We start from the raw sequence: 17,897 nt of genomic DNA, 5'->3' as shown, positions 1-17,897 counted from the left end.
CTAATCCTCCAGGATGGTTTCTCTCGTTCTTTCTTACTAGTTCAATTTTCCAAGAATGGTGATTTCATCATGCCGATAATCAAACAAAAAAGTTTCATCTTTGTGTTTTATTGCTTATTAACACTCATAAGAAGAAAATCAAATGTAATGAAAACTATGACAAAATACAAATTGGCTTGGAAAACTACGATTTTTCCATTGCCTTCCAGTTTTGTTTTGTTTTGTTTCAAGTTTGGGTACTCAAAATGTCATTGCTTTCCCAATATAAGCTTGAGAGAGAGTCATAAGAACTGACTGAGAACTGCAGTTTTGTTTTGGTTTCATAATGAGACATTTGTAATAGATATACGTCATGGTATGAAGGTGCTTGTAAGAATGGCCAAAAGCACTCAGTTCCCTAAAGACTTTTTTTTTTTTTTAAGACTTTAAATTGTTGGTTTTGAGATAAAAGCTTTAAAGGCTTCAAAAATGATTTGAGGTATTTCCTGCTGTTTTAGAACTATAAAAGGCAATATTCCAACCCGAGCTGTGAGTTGTTTTCCTGCATTAAGGGGCCTCAAAGGACTCTCTGCAGATGTGAGTACTGGCCTGCTGGAGACACTAACATGACCCTCCTCTCAGAAATCGCATGGCGAAGTTCAAAGAATAGATGGTAAGTAGAGGGGCATAGACAAATAGAGAGCAGAAAGGATAGGGAAAAATGCTTATGATTTTCTGTTTAGTCATCACATTTTATGATTTGTGACGTCAAGTATTTGAAATGTATAAAAGGTACATCTGAACTGATTAGATTAAACTTTGTCTTTTCAATATCTCCATGAAAAATATAGTGACAAAATTTACTATTTAATCTAGTATCCACTTTATATATAAGTTTAAATAGCATCAAATATACATTAAATGTATTTAAATTAAAAAAGTTCACATATATTAATAATAAATGCACAGATATTCATTTATAGTATATTATTCATTTATAGTAGAATTCTTTTATATAATAAACACTAAAATATACATTTATATCCTGAATTCACAAGGATTTATTGCCAATATCAAAATGTGCCAGCAGTATGAATTCTGAAAAATGTAATTGCCTTAGGAATAGCTATCTCATCAATGAGGCTCAGTTCCTTAATCTTCCTTAGGCTGAGATTTTGCTGGAAACAGCATACCTCCTATTTGCTTGTTGCTTAAATAGAATAAAATTTGTCATTTATAACACAAATCTAAGATGGAGGATATACTTGGTATGAAAAGTTTTCTCCATTCACAATTGTGAAATCATAATGGTTCTGAATTCTTAATAATTGTTTTATGTTTACAGCCATGTTGACATATTTTGGATATAAATTATTTTCTTTGTTTTTATATTTTGTTTAATATTTATGTATTCATATAATATATTTGGGTCAAATCCATCCATCTATTTTCTTCCCTCCAATTCCTTTTGATTCCTCTACTATTTTCCCTCCCAATATCACATGTTCCTTTGCGTGTGTCCAAATCCTGAGTAGTGCTTTCATATCTGCAAGGTTCAGGACCATCTGCCGCAGCACGGGCAGCCTGTCTGGGGGCATACCTCCCCCAACAGCCGTGAGCAGCTTCTGAGATAGGGGTGTAAGTCTCTGAACTACTCCCCCAATCTGTAAGTGTGTTGAGCAGCCCTAGCCATTGCGAGCTGATAGGCTCTTGGGCTCCATCAATTTGCTTGCTTTTATAGGATATTTTCAACCTTACAAGCACGATTTAGACCTCATCTGCCCCGTAGCTAGCATGGCAAATGGTAGCAACATAAAATTAATTGTTGTTTTAATCTGATAGAGGAGCCATCTTGAGCATGGAGGAGTCAGAGTCCTGTGGTGAGCTGGGAGAGAGGAGTTCCTGCTTCCCAACTGGAGAGTGCATCTTCAAACTCTGCAAAAGATGGCAGTTCTTCTTGCCATGCAGAAAGTCAATAATTTAATTTACTAATAAGTGGAGTGCTAATAGCAACAATCTGTTTATGTTATTCCTTCTTTTTCTTCTTTGCCTTGTAAAGGAATTCTATATTTTTTTTATTTTAAGTGATTTTACTGAAATGTAAAATGACTATTAAGTTAAACATACTGAAAAAAATTTAAGTTGTAATTTTAATAAAATAAATTAAAATTTGATTTAAATAACATTTAGATAAAATTAAATTTAACTTTGATATTTAAATACTGATATATAAATTTAAATGTATATACACTACATATGCATATATATATGTGTGTGTGTGTATATACTATTGAAAAACCATCAATTTAATCATGAGAGTGAATTTATCCCTCACTATCATACCACCAAAAGTTCTAATGGGCCTTAGATATTCCCCTTATTTCTTGCCCTAACCAGTACCTAAGCAATTTCACTGCAGTAGAGTTTGTATTTTCCAGAGCATGACATAAATATAATACCCCAGGATTCACTCATTTTAATCATTCCAGGCTCTGTCCATGTCACTGCATTTTTCAATAATTTACTTCCTTTTAGTGTTGAGGGATAGTCTATTGAATGAATATCTCATAATCCATTTCTGCACATTTACTTGTTGAAAGACACCTGGTTTTTACTAGCTTGGGAATGTTGCAAATAAAGCTTCAGCCAAAATTCATGTGCAAGCCATCACAGGGATGCCAGCTTTGCCTCAGGTTGAACAACCAGCTAGTATAAAATGACAGGAACCCATATCAGATGTACTAGTAAATGGTTTTGGGATATGAATAAATTGCTTCCCAGAGTATTTTTTTAATCAAGCGTCTCACCAACAGATTGATAATTCCAGTTACCTCAAACCATTGCGAACACTGAGTATAAGCAGTCCTTTTCATTTTCGACAAAGAGGTCAATGTAATTGTATATTTTTAATTGAGCTATTTTTATATTTTGCATATATAAAATATTTGTGGTTAGGTGTGTATTGCTGCATGCATTGAGCATATGGATCCATGTTGTGCCCGTGTAAATACAAGAACAAGGTGTCAGGTGTCTTTCTCAATCACTTTCCTTCCTATAACCTTGAGAAGGGTCTGGGTCTGGACTAGAAGCCCATCATTTGCTCCAGCTGCCTAACCAGGACTCTCTTCCAGAACCTCCAGCCACACTCCACTCCCATGCTGGGCCAAAATGCAGCCATTGCATCTTCCTGCTGTTTTACATAGGTCCTAGGGATCCAAACTCACATTCTCATGTTGTGCAGCAAGTGCTCTTGCTCACCTGCATCTCCCTAGCCAATGTTTTTCTTGTTAAATAACTCAAAACTCACTGTTAGTTGTAAAACCTAGCAGAGACACACCCTGTGCACACTTTACCAAGGCACCCTCAAAGATAACACATGACAGTGAAGAGTTTAAGTTAGCCTGAGTATAGTTAGCCTGAGTATAACTCCATTTTGAAATAAAGAGCCATCTTGAGTGGGAGCTGAATTCAGGTACCAGGAAATATCACAGAATGTACACTTGGCAGAGAACAAAGTTAACTCTCCTAGCAACAGCCTCCAGGAGATATCACAGAGTAAATACTTCATAGAAAATAGAGACAATCTCCCTGGCAATAATCAATGAGAATCGGTTGAGAATAGGATGGGAAAATTCTCCCCAATATTTCAGATATAGTTTAAAAAATAGCCATTGTGGGACAACTCACTGAGGATGATCCTTTCCAGGTCCCACCATTTACCTGCAAATTTCATGATTTCCTTATTTTTCATTGCAGAGTATTACTCCATTGTGTAGATGTACCACAATTTCCGCATCGATTCTTCAGTTGAGGGGCATCTGGGCTGTTTCCAGCTTCTGGCTATTACAAATAAAGCTGCTACAAACATGGTTGAGCAATTGTCCTTATTGTGTACTTGAGCCTCTTTTGGATATATGCCTAGGAGTGGTATGGCTGGATCTTGAGGAAGCGGTATTCCTAGTTGTCTGAGAAAGTGCCATATTGATTTCCAGAGTGGTTATATTCCCACCAGCAGTGGAGGAGTGTTCCCCTTTATCCACAACCTCTCCATCTTTTGTTGTCACTTGAGTTTTTGATCTTGGCCATTCTGATGGGTATAAGGTGAAATATCAGGGTCATTTTGATTTGCATTTCCCTAATGGTTAATGAGGTTGAGCATTTCTTTAAGTGTTTCTCTGCCATTCTATATTGCTCTACAGAGAGTTCTCTGTTTAGCTCTGTTCCCCATTTTTTAACTGGATTACTTGGTTTGCTGCTTTTCAGCTTCTTTAGTTCTTTATATATACTGGATATTAGCTCTCTGTCAGATAAAGTGTTGGAAAGATTCTTTCCACATGGTATATACTCACTCATATAGACATATAACATAGGATAAACCTACTAACACCTGTACATCTAAAGAAACTAATCAAGAGAGAGGACCCTGACTAAAATGTTCAATCCCCATCCGAAACATCAAAGAGGATGGACATCAGAAGAAGAAAACAGGAAACAACCTAGGAACCTGCCACAGAGGGCCTCTGAAAGGCTCTGCCCTGCAGACTATCAAAGCAGACGCTGAGACTTCTGGCCAACTGTTGGGCAACGTGCGGGAAATCTTATGTAAGATGTGGGAAATAATAAGATCTGGAGAGGACAGGAACCCCACAAGGAGAGCAACAAAACCAGAAAATTTGAACACAGGGGTCTTCCCAGAGACTCATACTCCAACCAAGTACCAGGTATGGAGATAACCTAGAACCCCTGCACAGATGCAGTCCATGGCAGCTTAGTGTCCAAGTGGGTTACATAGTAATGGGAAGAGGGACTGCCTCTGACATAATCTGATTGGCCTGTTCTTTGATCACCTCCCCCTGAGGAGAGAGCAGCATTACCAGGCCACAGAAGATGACAATGCAGCCATTCCTGCTGTGATCTGATAGACTAAGATCAGAAGGAAGGAGAGGAGGACCTCCCCTATCAGTGGACTTGGGGAGGGGCATGGGTGAAGAAGGGGGAGGGAGGATGGGACAGACAGGGGAGGAGGGAGGGCCTTATGGGGAGATACAAAGTGAATAAACTGTAATTAATAAAAATAAATAAATTTAAAAAATTAATTTAAATGCCAGAGGAAGAGGTAGAGAATAGAGTAATACTTGATAATTTGGCAAAAAAATAAATAAATAAATAAATAAATAGCCATTGTGATCATATGTCTTAGTCAATTGTGCCTCAGAGAAGGTCACCTCGCCCCTCTAACTTTTACCTAATCCTGTAACATCAAGGCATGAGTCCCCCCATTTGCTGTCATAGAAACATGTGCCCCCCTGCTTGCTGTCATGGTAACCCCCTGCTCACAGTCTTTCCCTTTAAAAACACTGCTCACTCAGAGCTCAAGGTCACACTTTCTACTCCTGGGTCAATGAAACTTGGGTCCCGTGTTCGATCACTCTCATAATAAAGCTCTCTTGCTCTTGCATCGAGTCGTCGTCTCCTGGTGGTCTCTGAGGGTCCCGTGACCCTGGCATTACAACAGGAAAATAGAACATCACAGGGCAGGCACATGAAGAATAGCTCCTTCACTACAGTGGAGGTTTGTATTGACTTTCCACAGTCATGCCCATGCTCTTTTTATTGTTTTGTGTTTGTTTCTTTTTTCTTAGCCTCTGGTGGCAGGACAACCAGTTTTTGCTTATATCATGATTTATTCACAGTATATCAGAGCGTTTCAGTTTATAATTCTTAGTAACTATTACAGGTTTCAAAGCATGCCTTCAAACTAAGTATTACAAGTGGTTTAGTGTTGCATTGAAGTACAGAAATCTTGAGTTTTAGCTCCTTTGAGTTTCTGAAAAACTATTGTGTTGTTTCTTTCACTTGTCCATAAATTGAATGCCACAATAAATAGTATCTCATTTTTTATATCAACCATCCACTAGGATCAAGGAAGCTTATGAAACAAAAGACAATATTTTACTTGTCCTTTTTTTTTTTTTTTTTTAATCCACCAGTGTCCTTTCCTTTCTTTTCTCTCAGCTGTATTCACTTACCATTGGCTCTGTGTTAGAAAACTTTTTGAAGCCATTCTTTATGGACAAATTCATCAGCAATAAATTCTCATCCAGATAATTTTTATTTTTATTACTGACCATAGTTTTGTTGAATATAGAATTTGGGTTTGATGATTTGTTTCTTTCAGTACCTAGAAAATTATGATTCACTTCTTTCTGGTCCCATGAAAAAAGAGCCATCGTTCAAATTGGTGTCCAGTGATTAGTGTACTACTCTTGTTTCAACTCTCTCTCTCTCTCTCTCTCTCTCTCTCTCTCTCTCTCTCTCTCACACACACACACACACACACACACACACACACACACACACACACCACCTATTAGTTTTGGTTGCCTCCCATCTAAAGTAAAAGACCTATATGCAACACCTCATAGCTTTGGAGTGGGGACATAAGACCCCTTTGGCCCATTGTTTTGTTAATGAAAACTTCTGACCAGAGACACCTTGAAGAGCATATAGAAGGGCTCACATCTATACTATGTTGTGGACTTGTCAGCCTATTTGAGCCAATGCTCAGCTTTTTGGAACTGTAGGTGTAGAAGAATTTTATCCAACAACAAGGCTGCTTTGGCAAAGGATCACATTCAAAGATCTAGGTCTGTGTGATTGAGCTAGAATACAGACAATCCTTTATTACACACCTTTAATCTCTCTGGCTGGCATTTAGAACACACCTTTAATCTCAAAGATATGGAGGGGACAGGAACCCCACAAGGAGAGCAACAAAACCAGAAAATTTGAACACAGGGGTCTTCCCAGAGACTCATACTCCAACCAAGTACCAGGTATGGAGATAACCTAGAACCCCTGCACAGATGCAGTCCATGGCAGCTTAGTGTCCAAGTGGGTTACATAGTAATGGGAAGAGGGACTGCCGCTGACATAATCTGATTGGCAAGTTCTTTGATCACCTCCCCCTGAGGAGAGAGCAGCATTACCAGGCCACAGAAGATGACAATGCAGCCATTCCTGCTGTGATCTGATAGACTAAGATCAGAAGGAAGGATGGGAGGACCTCCCCTATCAGTGGACTTGGGGAGGGGCATGGGTGATCTATCCTCTCCAGATCTGAGGGGCAAAATGACAAATCAGAGAATGATTTGATAAAATGAATCAGAGATAAAATACACCCAGCTCTCATGAGAACAAACAGAAAACAGAAGCTACTTAAGAGCAATGCCGATTTTTGTGTTCTTCATTAATGTGGCTCACTTACAAAGATGTGAGTAGTATAAAACAATGGATTCCACAGAGGTTAATGGACTGCCAAAAGTTCACTGTAGTGGTTTGAACATGAATGACCTCCATAGGTTCATATATTTGAATCTTGGTCACCAGGGAATGAAACTGTTTGAAGGGTTTAGAAGGATCAGGAGTTTGCCCTTATTGGAGTAGGTGTGGTCTTGTAGGAGAAAGTGTGTCTCGGGGTGGGATGGGAGGGTGGACTTTGAGGTTTCAAAAGCCCTTGCCAAGCCCAGTCTTTCTGTCTCTCTGCCTGCCTGCTTGAGGAAGCAGATGTAAAACTCTTGGCTACTTCTCCAGCACCAGTGCCACTATGCTCCCCACCATGATGATACTGGATTAACCTCTGAAACTGTAATCAAACCACAATTATAAGAAAAGAAAGAGAGCAGTCCAGAGAGAGAGCAGAGGAGTTTGTGGAGACAGGATAGTAGAGTTCAGGAGTACAGAACCGTTTGGGGCAGCTCACTACAGTTCAGTTGAATGCAGCTGAGTTACTACAGTTCAATTCATGGGGTTCAGAGGCCATTTTTCTAAGTAGAGCATTCAGTTAGAAGCCGGGAGACATCAGTTAAAATCAGTCAGCTTGGAGAAGAGTTGTGAGTGAGAACAGTTGAGTTAAAACAAAGCAGCTAGAGTTCAGAAAGAACTAGAATGGGGTGAGCTTATTTAGAAGTAAGTCTTGGAGGCTCAAAACATCCTGGTTAACATTAGCAAAACATCTGCTAACATTTGGTTAGCAGATGGAGGCTGGAAGCTAAAGCCTTCAAGTTCTGGGTTTACAGAAGATTAGATTGTACTGAGGCTAGAAACTTCCAGGCCCTAGACCTAGGAATAATTAGATAAAAATGCTCTGGGCTCAGCCTAAGCCATGTATTTGTAAAACTTGAGTACAGATCTCATTTCATCCCAACTTCTGAGGAAATAAAAACTACATTTACAGTAGGTTTGTATCTTTTTCCAATTTGGGAAATTTCTGCCATTTTTGTTGCAAATGCTCTTTCTACTCCTTCCAGTTCACTCTTCTTGGTGACTGCAGTGATAGAGATGTTAGCTCCATTACTGTCTGGAGTTTTGTTTCAGTCTTTTTCCATTTGTTTTCAGGTTTGGTGTAAAGCTGCTCTGTTGTCAGACACTGGCTCTGCCTCGCGCTCCCTGAGCTCCTGTGCTAGCTAAGTCATCATTCAGCGATATGTTTTCTGCCATTCAATGTTTCAGTTCTATCATTCCCATTTGATTATTCTCTATAACTTCTCCTTAATATTTGGACCTTGTCCCAAGGGATATTACTTAATTGTTGAAACAAATATTTGTTTAAAAATCTGTGAAATAATATGGATCTGAATTATTCTGACCAGCACCTGCGGCTTACATGTTCTTGTGTGAGTTTTCTATTTGTTTTTAATACGTCCTTGTTTGTATTACTTATTTGTTTATGTTTATTACTGTTTGTTATGCTTGTTTGTCTGTGTACCACCTATGGGTCTCATTCCCGTGAAAGCTAGAAGAGGAAATCAGATTCCCTGAAACTGAAGCTCTAGATGATTGTGAGCCACCATGTGGGTGCAAAGAATTGAACCCTTGTGCTATACAGGAGCAACCTGTGCTCTTAACTATTGAACCTGGTAAGGTATAATGGTAAGAAGATTGGGAGGATTGACAGTCTCACTGTGCTGTATGAATGCTCTCTTGAAAACATGGTGTCCCTGATTTATACTACCTTGTTGAAGAGAGTTAAATGGCAGCTATGATACCCCTGGACCTGCTTCCATCATCCCATTTATATTTGATAACACTTCATCACTTCTCATTATAGATATAGGGTATCTTTCTCCTCTGTGTTCAGTACAAATGAAAATTAATAGATAAGAGACAGGAAGTAAAGGACTCATACCTACAGCATTTCTAGGCCTAGAGTGACTAGAAGATCATCTCCCAATTTGGCCTGAATGACACAGATGGGAGGCTTGAGAAGCACAAGAATAACTAGATGTGCTTGCAACAGACTCCACCTCCTGGAAAGATGCTCAAAAAACAACATAAGCAGCAACTCATGCTGAGGAGTCAGAGAACTATGTCCAGAAACAGGTATGTACATGGCCCCACTTCTAACCTCCCCTTTCAGTTTCATGGATATGGACATCTCTGTCTCATGGATATAGACATCCTACCTCCAGTTAAGGCTCAGTGACATCATTGAGGGGGAAAAGTGAAGTGCATACATGTGCACGCCCTGATTTGGACGCATGGATAATAAGCTGGTTGTGGATTCATCTCTTCACTAAAAGTGGGGAAAGGAATGTGAATGCTAATGGGCAACAGTCTTCCCACACGGCCTTGTTGCTGTTGTGTGGACAGAGGAGGTCCATCTGGGCACTAGACTCCACTAACTTCATCTACCCTAGTAGACAAAGAATATACACTTAGTCCCATCAAAAGACAGTAGAAGACAGCTCCCTGCTCCTCCTTCTTAAACCAAATACAATGTTGGGTTAAAAAATTAACTCCTTCCTCTCCCCTTGCTTGATGTGTAGTTTCTGGGTGCCAACTTTCTGGAATTTGTGGTAGAAATGGATACATGTTCTCATTTTATTCCATTTTTGTGGAAATACAAGTCTAAAATGAATTTTAAAAATATGGAATTAGGTTTGTGATAAATTAGTTGCAGCGGCCATCAGTACTTGCACACACCATGTGTGACAAAGCACACTGCATCAAGTCACAGGTGAAGAAAGTTTACTGTGGTCCTATCATCTTGTAATTTCAGATTTTAAAATTTTAGAGTGATCTTCAGTGAGAGACAATCAATGCCAAATTGTTTCATGTCTAGAGTTAAGTACTGTTTCATAATACAAACAAAAGTGGGAAACTGAACAAGAAGACTCACATAGTACACTGAGATCGTTTATTGCAAAACTATGAGAATAAATTTACATGTGAGTTAATAGTATTGCAGTAATATGAATCTTCATTTTGTTAATTCTGCTTTGACTGTGTAAGACTTCTTAGAGGAAGCCAGGTAGACGAATTATATAAATGTTCTTTGCCTTTTTTTGCAACATCTCCTTAAGTTTAAATTAATCTCAAATAAATACTTTTTTGTTTTGTTTTTATTTATTACTTTTAAATAAAACTATTATCTGCATTGTGACTATCAGAGTCAGTAACTCAAACTATCAGAATCATCTCCATCTCTAATTCCACTCCCTTAACCGGACCATGTTATTTCTACTTTATACAGTCTCTATTTTTCTGAAAAACACTCTTTGCTCATGTCTCTTAGTTTTAGCTGGAATAAGGCAAAGGCTCTATATTAGTGCCCTATGTCTATGCTTGAGAAGAAACAACTACTAAATTCCATCAGAGAGTTGGTGAGAACTGGCTAGACAGACAAGTTATCCTCTTTAAAATCAATGTTCTCAGCTATAAAGTCGAGGAATCCACAATGAAATGCTTGTAGAAAAGAAGTGAAAGACAAATTTAAATAAATATGACAGGTAGGATAGATAATAGATGGACAAAAATAATATAGATACCAGATAGATTGTAGGTGGATGATAGATAGATAGATAGATAGATAGATAGATAGATAGATAGATAGATAGATAGATATTAGATTGGTAGATAGATAAATAGATATATGTAAATAGACATTATATGCTTGATCTTGAAATCTGCAAAGAGCTTGCTTATTAAAATAATATGGTATCATTAATTGTTGGATAGAAGTACTCATGGATAACTGTTTCAAAAAAGATTATATTATCTGTGTGTAATTGTACATGTCTTTAATCCCAGCAAAGTCAGGCATATCTCTATAAGTAGGGGACTAGCCTAGTCTACACAGAAAGTTCTAGGACAGCCAGGGCTATGTAGTAAGATCTTGTCTCAATATATATATATATATATATACATATGTATGTATATATATATGTATATGTGTTATTTTATTTATATGGTTTTTAGGTTTATAGATTTCCTGTGTTCTACTCACAAATGGGAGAAAGAGGAGAGGCCGAAAGGCAAATACTGTGGGTATTTATATGGCCACCACACATAATATACTTTAAAATTGTTACTATGAAATTTAAAATCTCTGTGTAATAAATACATATCAATATGTTGTTGATAAAAAGTAGCCTTAAATACCTGATAAAACAGGATCAGATGAAAGGGAAGGAGGTCCTCCCCAATCAGTGGACTTGGAAAGGGGCTGGAGTTAATGAGGGAGGGAGGGTGGGATTGGAGGGAATAAGGGAGTGAGATACAGCTGGGATACAGAGTTAATAAAATGTAACTAATAATAAAAAATAAACAAAATTAAATTTTAAAAAAAAGTAGCCTTAAACGGTGTCATTGAAAACCAACACCCACTGACATCCATTAAACCCAGTCCTCCTTGGTATTTGTAGTGGTCTCTAAATTCTGCCTTTTTCAACTGCAACCATGAACAGGCTGTTCATTTTCATCTTATTAACTTCAAGTCCATAAGTGCATTTACTTTTAAATATATACAAGTTAATGTCAAGTAAAATTCATCAACCTTAAATGCCCCCTCTGATATGGGTAATAGCATCCATTAATATCAGACCTCTGATCACATGATAAAGCTGAAGTAATATCTGTTTCAAGAGAACTTTTAAAAATTCAATTTCAGGAAATAATAGAATATGGTCTTAAAATTATTCATGACCTTTACGTCTCTTACATAATTTGTCACACTTTAATGCCGTTTATTAAAATGAACACAAACACACCAATGTTCTTAGCCTTTTTCATTTGTTGTTATTTTTGCAGATTTTTGTTTTATACATCTCTGATTTAACCTGTCTAGCTTCCCAACTCCTCTCGTTTTGATTCTTCTGGGAAAGATCACCCACATTTTCCTAATGATCGGTAGCTGTGAAATATCTTAGTTTGATCACGGCCTAAGTGTCATTTTTCTTCTCAGAATTATATTACATGTTTGCAAAGCCTAAAGGACAACAGTGAGTCTTTCCTTTTAGTATAATATCCAGTTCTCAATAAAGCAAAACCTACATGATAGCACACATGTTCTCGATGAAGGGCAAAGGGTTAACACAAAATTCAGACCTTCCTTCTGAACCTCAGCATCATTCAGGCTCTGACGACGTGGTTATTTCCAGTTGGACCCATGAAACGGCACGGTCCACATTTACATAGAGCTCCATTCAGTGAAGAAAATCTACCCTGAGACTTTAAGCCTTAACAAATTGCCTAGGGATGAGGCTAGAGATGACTGAGGATCTTTGAATATTTAAATATTCGGAAGCCACGCATAGCAAACATGGGGTGTAAGGCTATGCAGGGTAAGGCTGGAATTTAAACAGGGAGGAAATAACGGCTTCTTTGTTTCTCTCCCTGGTAGTCTGCTAGTTGGCTGTGATGCTAAGGAAGAACCTTGGCTTTAAATATTGACAGCTGAATGAGCTGACGCTTGAGGAGGTCTTCCAGCAGGGCTGCATGTCACATGAGCATCCCCTGGTTTAGTTCTGAGGCACTTGGCACCAGGCCCCTCCACTATCGTGTGCAGCTTGAGCACAGCTGGGATGGCAATGGACTTGTTATTTGTTAAACAACCATGAATTTCACCACAGGCCTTCTACCAACATGGAAGCATCTGTGAATCAAACTGTTCCCCAGCTGTTGATCTGTTACCTGCGGGGACTTGTAGTACAAAGTCCTATTAATACTTCTGGCTACACCCCCCCCACCCCATGGGGTCATTAAAAAATTACACTTTAGGGCATGAAATTACCCGAATATAAATCTCTTAAGATTCACGTGTTTTTGAAGCGACTGTCAGAGTTTGTGAGGCAGATCTATATTTTTAATTTTTTTCTGTATGAGTGTGTGGGGGTTGTGGGTTATTTTCATGTGTGCAGGGACCATCAAAGAACTGAAGAGAGTTTTGGATCACCTGGAGCTGGATTCACAGGCAGCTGTGACCCATGCACACCGGGTTCGTGTTGTTAGCTGAACTCAGGTTCCCGGGAAGAGCAGCTCTCCAGACAACTGAGTCATCCTCCAACCCCAAAATGTATAATTTTATGTGAAAAGTTTTAGTTTCTAAATTTTTTTCTTAAGATTCGTCCACCCAGGCAGGAGCATTCTTACTGCTTTTCCACATGAAAATTAGAAAGCCTTTCCATGAAAGTGAGATTCAAATGTTGACTGTGAGAACCGGCCCCTAGTCTGATCTTTGGACATAGGCTTATTGAAGTTAGGAAAATTTTTATTTCTGTAAAACTAACCACACATATTTCAAGCTTTAATTAAAATTCCTGAATGGTAACAATTTGTATAAGTGTACTTTTATTTAAAAACAAATTGCATCTATAAATCATTTCTTAAAGCATGTTTTACAGATTTACTTTGGAAAATGGAAAAGGCCAACCTTTATATTAAAAGCTAAATAATAATACATATCATTTGCAAATAATATTAATTTTATCTTAAAACCAAATAATAATTATAATAAGTGAAAGATTACAAGACATGGTAATTCAGTTCAGGTTGTCAAATGCTAACAGAACACAATATGTTTTGCTTCAAACTTCAGACATAATCAATCATTCCATTTTATCTGACGGCTGCAAAATTTCATTAAGATCACACTAATGGTTTTAATCCATGAAACCATAGCAGTATACTTTTACAATAGAGTTCTAGAACATCATAGTAACAAATTCAGTGTTTTTTTCTCACCGACTGTTCAGTCATTTGTAGGCTTATGTTTCTTGGAATTGGAGAAACATAGATCCACACTAATTAGAATATAGCTAACCAAATGTAACACACAACGCCTTAAATTGTTAATATATGATTCATAAACAAACATGAATAGAGACTCACTTTACGTGCGCATTTCTAGATTATTATATTTTGTAATATTCTTAAATTTTCAGAGGTTCAAGATGTGCTTATTTGCATTCACAAATGAATGCCAACACACTGTGCTTTCAGAGACACGACTCCTAGTAACAGTTTACCTGGTTTAGGACTTCATTTTTCTTGAGAATATTGAGTAGTTAGTCCACAGAGAGGTTTCTTTAGTCCAGGTGGGTTCTTACAGTTTTCTCATGATCATGGGTTTTTCACCATTTCCATATGCCAAAGAATGGGCTATGTGAAAAACTCTTTTATAATTTGTGTAACTTATCATATTTTTTATTAATAACTGTCTTATTTTGCCATACATTATTCCAGGGGACACTGAGAAATACAACTTTTGGTATGACAAAATAGCTCAGTGGGTAAAGGCTCTTGCTCTCTGAGTTCTATCCCTGGAAACCACTTGGCAGAAACAGAAAACAAACTCTGACAGGCACACATGGTCTTCTGCATAAATAAATAAACAAACAAACAAATAAATAAATAAATAAGAATGAATAAATAAATAAATAAATAAAGTTGAAAATAATGAAATGCAAGCTTTGCCATTTGAACAATGATGATAGCAGTATATCAAAGTAGACACTAAAAATCTTAACCAAACTTTGGGCAGAGTGCAGGGAATCCTATGAAAGCATTGAGAGACAGTGGGATCTGGACAGGTCGGGAGCTCCACAAGGAGAGCAACAGAACCAAAATAACTGGGCACAGGGGTCTGTTCTGAGACTGATACTCCAATCAAGGACCATTCATGGAGATAACCTAGAACCCCTGCTCAGATGTTGCCCATGGCAGCTCAGTTCAGTATCCAAGTGGGTTCCTTCGTAAGGGAAACAAGGGACTGTCTCTGACATGAACTCAGTGGCTGGCTCTTTTACCTGACTCCTGAGATGAGAGCAGCCTTGCCAGGCCACAGAGTAGGACAGTGCAGCCAGTCCTGATGAAACCTGATAAGCTAGGGTCAGATGGAAGGGGCAGAGGATCTCCCCTATCAGTGGACTTGGAGAAGGAAATGGGAGGAGGGGAGGGAGGGAGGGTGTGGTTGGAAGAGAATGAGGGAGGGTGCTACAGCTGGAATACAAAGTGAATAAACTTGTAATTAATATAAAAATAAAATTTTAATTTAAAAAAGAAATAAAAATAGATATTGAATAGGTCACTATCCATCATTTATGACAGTTTGCATCTTGTCAACTGTGTTTGTTTATGGATGTATTCGTTACCGTCCCTTCCACTGACGATAATTTGGATGACAGCAAAGCTACCACTATCTCATCTACTGGCTCATTCATACAGTTTAAAAGTTTCAGTATCTCCTTTGATACCCTGATGGGTAGATTCTTTCAGAGGTCTCCTGTGGAAGGCTCCTAACCTGTTCCCTATGTTCTCCTACTTCAAATGTTTATCCTGTTTACCTTCTGAGTGAGGTTTCAGCCTCTTCTCGGGGTCCTCCTTGTTTAGCTTCTTTAGGACTATAGATTATAGTATGTTTATCCTATATTATATGTCTAATATCTACTTATAAGTGGGTATATAACATATGTGTCTTTCTGCTTCTGGATTACCTCACTCAGGATGATCTTTTCTAGTTCCCACCATTTGCCTGCAAATTTCATGATTTCCTTGTTTTTATTGCTAAGTAGTATTCCATTGTGTAAATATACCAAACTTTCTGTGTCCACTTTTCAGTTGAGGGACATCTAGGTTATTTCCAGATTCTGGCTATTATAAATAATGCTGCTATGAACATAGTTGAGCAAATGTCCTTGTTGTGTGGTTTAGCATCTATTGGATATATGCTGGTATATCTGGATTTTCAGGAAGCGCTATTTCAAATTTTCTGAGAAAGCACCAAGTTGATTTCCAAAGTAATTGTACAAGGTTACATTCCCACCAGCAATGGAGGAGGGTTCCCCTTTTTCCACATCCTTTCCAGCATGCATCATCCCTTGGGTTTTTGATCTTAGCCAATGTAATGGGTGTGAGATAGACTCTCAGAGTCTTGTTGATTTGCATTGCTGGGATGATTAAGGACATTGAACATTTCTTTAAGTGTTTCTCTGCCATTCAGTCTTCCTCTTTTTTATTTTTTTATTCCTGTTTGTATATTCATTATGGATAGCTGTACTTTTAAACAGACAAACAATGATATTCCCAGTGACAGGGAAATCTGAGCTGTCGCTTAGCATAAGTTGCTCAGATTACAGAACTTGCTTACAAGCAGCAAGAAAACACAACCTGGATTCTTGACAGTAAATTTGTGTTTGGATTTTTTTTTTTTTTTTTTTTTGCTCCAGTATCTTAACAGAGAGGAGACCAAGAACATTAAATTTTTAAGGAAATGGTGTCATTTAAATACCTAGGAAGAAACCACTTGCTAAAGCATTGACTCCTGAAAATGAGTAGAATGAAGAATGAACAAACCCTGAACACTCATAGACAACTGCTCACTTTAGAGGCAGACTTATCATTTACGTTGAAACATAGTTCACATATTTGCATACACAGATACACAAACATAGACATATTTTTCTTTGTTGTTTGCTTGAAAATATAGGCAATCTCATAACCTACTTCTATTAATTTCTACAATGAATAACATGAATTTTAAAAAATTTAAAAACTGCAATTTCAGTGTTTCCAATTTTTTAAATTTACTTTAGACAAGTCAACTAATGAAACTAGAAAGTTTTACTTAAACTCTCAAAATATTTTTTTCTAAATATAAGACATTTATTCTTTTTGGTGTTTTGAAATCAAAATGACTATCTTACCTCAGTTCCCAAACCAATGATAGAAGTGATAATTAATATTTCCAAATAATCACTTTATTTGGCAAGCAAATCGTACTAGGCTATAAAACCTTGAAAATTTGCAGATGAGATCAAAAGTAAAATACAATTATTTATATTTTTTAAAGGACAGAGGGAAATTTTATAATGGAATATTGTTAAGTCTTTTGCAGCTGCAAAAATGAAGTTCCATTCCTTTGTGACTTGACCGAAGCAAGAACCGCAAGTGGTATTTCAATGCACCATTTCACATCCGGAGGAAGATCTTGTCTTTCCCTCTTTCCAAAGGGCTGAGACAGAAGCATAACGTTTGCTCCATGCCGGTTCGAAAGGATGATGAAGTTCAGGTTATCCGAGGACACTACAAAGGCCAGCAGATTGGCAAAGTGGTCCAGGTGTTCAGGGAGAAGTATGCTGTCTACACAAAGAGAGCGCCGTAAGAAAAGGGTAAGGGCACAACCATCCATGTGGGCATCCGCTCCAGCAAGGTAGTTGTCACCAGGCTAAAGCTGGACAAAGACCTCGGGAAGATGCTGGAAAGGAAGCTCAAGTCTCAACAGGTAGGAAAGGAGAGGGCAAATACAAGGAAGAAGCAAGTGAGAAGACTCAGGAGTAGAGGCCTTTCATACACACCTTTCATTAACGACTATTTCAGAAAAAAAAATGGGGCACATTATCATTACCTGCTAGTCCTCTTACACAACTTTCTACACTTCCATTAATTCTGTCTCTCAGAACTGCAGAGGAGGACTAACAGTTAAGAGCATATGCTACCCTTTCTGAGGACCCAAGCTAGGTTCCCAGCATCCACATCTGGAGGTTTGCAGCAGCCTTTCTTTAGCTCCAGGGGATTCTATCAACTCACATAGACACACAGGAATACAAACAATTAAAAACAAATCTTAAAAACTAAATAAA

General features: G+C 37.9%; 1 pseudogene; it reads left to right on the top strand.

Annotated features, from left to right (window-relative positions):
• The first annotated feature begins 17,160 nt into the window (after positions 1-17,160).
• LOC129682171 (60S ribosomal protein L26-like) lies at positions 17,161-17,595 on the top strand (annotated as a pseudogene).
• The last annotated feature ends 302 nt before the right edge of the window (positions 17,596-17,897 follow it).

This window comes from Psammomys obesus, unplaced genomic scaffold (genome assembly GCF_907164565.1).
Source record: "Psammomys obesus unplaced genomic scaffold, mPsaObe1.curated_primary_1811, whole genome shotgun sequence".
Classification (NCBI taxonomy): domain Eukaryota; kingdom Metazoa; phylum Chordata; class Mammalia; order Rodentia; family Muridae; genus Psammomys; species Psammomys obesus.
Note: the sequence above shows the minus strand (reverse complement) of the source record. Positions and strands in the feature narration are given on the sequence as shown.